At 37.6% G+C, this 3,278-nt stretch overlaps 1 long non-coding RNA gene across 1 annotated transcript in view; it reads left to right on the top strand.

Moving 5' to 3' along the window:
* Positions 1 to 218, top strand: part of LOC117951408 — a 21,723-nt gene extending 21,505 nt beyond the window's left edge. The window contains exon 4 of the long non-coding RNA XR_004658173.1: positions 77 to 218. This is a non-coding gene — a long non-coding RNA (uncharacterized LOC117951408). The remainder of the gene's footprint in view (positions 1 to 76) is intronic.
* The last annotated feature ends 3,060 nt before the right edge of the window (positions 219 to 3,278 follow it).

Here is a 3,278-nt window from a genome sequence, read left to right as displayed (position 1 = left end):
CCTGGTTACCACCCGCCTGCCTGCCTGCTGTCCTCATCTCTGCATTTGGGTCCAATCCTCACTCCTCCCCAACAAGTATCGCATATACCGATACGCTATTGATACTTTTAATAATTAATGTGGATGCATCATCAAATTGCTAAATCTGAATGAATTTGCATGACCTATACGTGGTTTGGGGATTTTTCCTTTGGATTATTAATAAGTTCATATCTAGGACAGAATTTTCACATGGTTGTATACATTTTTGTGTTACACCTGTATTTTACTGGTGTTTTACAAATTATACAGCTTGCCATTGTTTCATTTTCAGTATTCAAATATAGACACACAGCGCTTCTCTTCCTCACGGCCATTCTCTGTCCTAATTTTTTGGTGGTAAAATGTTAATTTATACCCTGTATAGCAATTCTGGATAGATGTAAATCACATTTCGTTGCTTGTACTTGTGACAGTGCAATGACAATAAAGTTGAATTGAATTGAATTGAATTAAGTTTAATTTTTATGTTCAGAAAAAATAATAATGTAAACATAACTTTCACAAACAGTTACAAACAACACACTGGGACATAGTTACGTGTCGCAGGGCCACAAAATCACAGAGAGGAAAAACAGGAGGGAGGGAGACAAAACATCACATAAAGAAAAAGACACACAAACAGACACACACACCTTTTAATACAATAGTTGTAGGGCTTTTACCAGCATATTTGAAGAAAGATGTCCAGATGCTAAAGAAATCATCCATCCTACATTTTAATCTGTTTTTTATTGGCAGTAAGTTAAATATCACTTTGTGCAAACCCCCAATTGTAGGTGGTGCATTATCAATCCATCTGAGCAACATATATTTTTGCGAGCTGAGAATGTGAGAATACTGAGGAGCCTTCTTTGAAGAGATCCTTTAATTTGAGGACTGGGCAAGCCAAGAAGCAAAACCTGATGATCAGAATTCAGCTGGACATTGAAAATCAAATTCAGTTTACTGACATTTTATTCCAGTACTCCTCAACATGGATACATGTCCAAATACAATGCCAATTGCTTCCCACCTCCACTTGACATTTGGAACACTTTTAAGACAAACATGGGTTCATCTTATGTCTGAGCTATGGTGTTATCTGCAAGCAATGTAATAATCTAAACGGAGTCTCTCTGGTTCTGTTAAACACCGAAATCTCTCTAGCTAACCGCCATATTTCCAACAATGTTGATTCATTTATTGTGAGATTGAGATCAGCCTTCCATATGCAATGAAGATATTCTAAGTTCATATTGCTAGCAGAGTTTAGCTCAGCATGCCCCCAACCGAGAACTGCTTGCTGGCCTCTACCAAGAAGTAAACGTTCCATCTGTGACGCCTGACAGTCTAAGTAACATCTGCTTTGGTTCTAAATGAAGCGGCAAATTTGCAGATACCTGAAGAAGTGGTTTTCTTAGGAGGCTTATTTCTGTCAATTTGGATCAAATGTAAGCAACACTCCTTTATCAAATAAATGTCCCAGAGTTAAAATTCCCCTCTTCCACATCTTAAATCCCATATCTGAGTGGGTCGGGACAAAATCCATGTTACCATATATATATAGCTAGCAAGGTCAATGTTTTAACTTCCTTATTGATGACCAAGCTTGCAGACTAGTTGTAATTAAAATGTTTTTGCCCTCCACACTCTTAGTTTTCCTTGAGTCCAAGGCAAATAAAAGACTTGAGCGGTCATTACATGCATTCACCGATTCCAAAGCTAGCCACACAAAATTTGGGTCACCATTAATCCACTCAGCTATGGATCGAAGATACGCAGACAGCTGATAGAGGCTAATATTTCGGACGGCTAAGCCTCCCTGCTCCAGAGACATATGCAACTTAGTCATTTATACTCGTGTTTGTTTTCTGTTCCAAATAAATGAGCAGATCCAGCCATTTACCCTTGTAATTGTCTTATTATTAAGAAATAAGACATTAAGCATTTAGCAAGTTGGCCTTGAACATTGCCTCTAAAGATGGGTTGATGAAATTTCCAAGACAAGTAAAGCCTGTGGGTGACCATTTAAACGATCAAGAGATGGGCCGAAAAGAGCTACTTAGCAGCATGACTTTAAATTTATTAGATACCCTGAAAATGTACTAAATTGATTTATTACTTCCAAAACAGCTGGTATGCATTGTGTTGGTTTAGTTATAAAAAGCAATATATCATCCGCATATTAGGATATTTTCTGGTCTTTCCCACCAACCTAAATTCCAATGATATTGCAAACAACAATGGGGATAAAGGGCCTGCCTGGTTCCCCTGCTCAAAGGAAAGTAGGTTGAAAGCTGGCCATTGATCCGGACAGCCGCCAGTGGTCTGTTATATAACAACCTAACCAAGTTGCTGAAAGCATCTCTAAATCCAAAGATATTTAAGGTGGAAAAAAGAAAGTGCCATTCAATTCTGTCAAAGGCTTTTTCAGCATTGAGTTATCACAACACTGGGGAACTTCTGCTGCTGTGACAACTGAATTACATTTAATAGCCTTCTCATTTTGTTACAGGAGTTCCTGCCAACAATGAACCCTGTCTGATCAGGGTTTATAATGGAGGGCAAAACTGCCTTATGGCGCCGCGCTAGCGTTTTGGATATTTTAAAATCAACAAGACTAATATTGGCCTCTGTAAGTGAGCAAGGTAAAGAACCTTCACTACTATATAACTCGCTATTATATTCCCTAAAACCGTGCAAATTTTAACTGCATCAGATTTACTATGCCCATTTTTGTCTTTAATGGATGAAACTGTCTTAGAGTCAGTCCTCTTGTTCACTAGTCTTGCAAGATACTTATTCGGTTAGTTACCGTACTCATATAGTCTTTGTTTAGCAAATTGAAAACTCTGCTCAGCTCGATGAGTAAGAAGAGAATTTAGAGATGCTCCTATTTTGCATATGTTTTCTCCAAATCAGCAAGTTTGCCTTCTAATTTCCTTTGGATAAGATTTACGTTGCTTACTTCTAACATAGGATATAATAAGGCCTCTAAAATAAACCTTACAGGTTTACCATAATAAATCCTGAGGTTTTATTTATTGTGTAAAATGTTAATGTTAAAATTAATGTTAAATTCTGATTTAAAGTAGGAAATAAATGTGGGATCACTAAGTACATTCACTGTAATCCCGATCATATGTAGATCATGGCAAAACGAGCACCCTCGATGTTCTGGAGCCCTTTTCTGTACTTGTTGTATTTGTGCCATCTTTTCTTTGTAGCAACAGCAAAGTCCGGGATGAAGTGAATCC

Source organism: Etheostoma cragini, chromosome 10, assembly GCF_013103735.1.
Source record: "Etheostoma cragini isolate CJK2018 chromosome 10, CSU_Ecrag_1.0, whole genome shotgun sequence".
In the NCBI taxonomy this organism is placed as follows: Eukaryota; Metazoa; Chordata; class Actinopteri; order Perciformes; family Percidae; genus Etheostoma; species Etheostoma cragini.
This window is presented reverse-complemented; position numbering and strand designations above follow the sequence as displayed.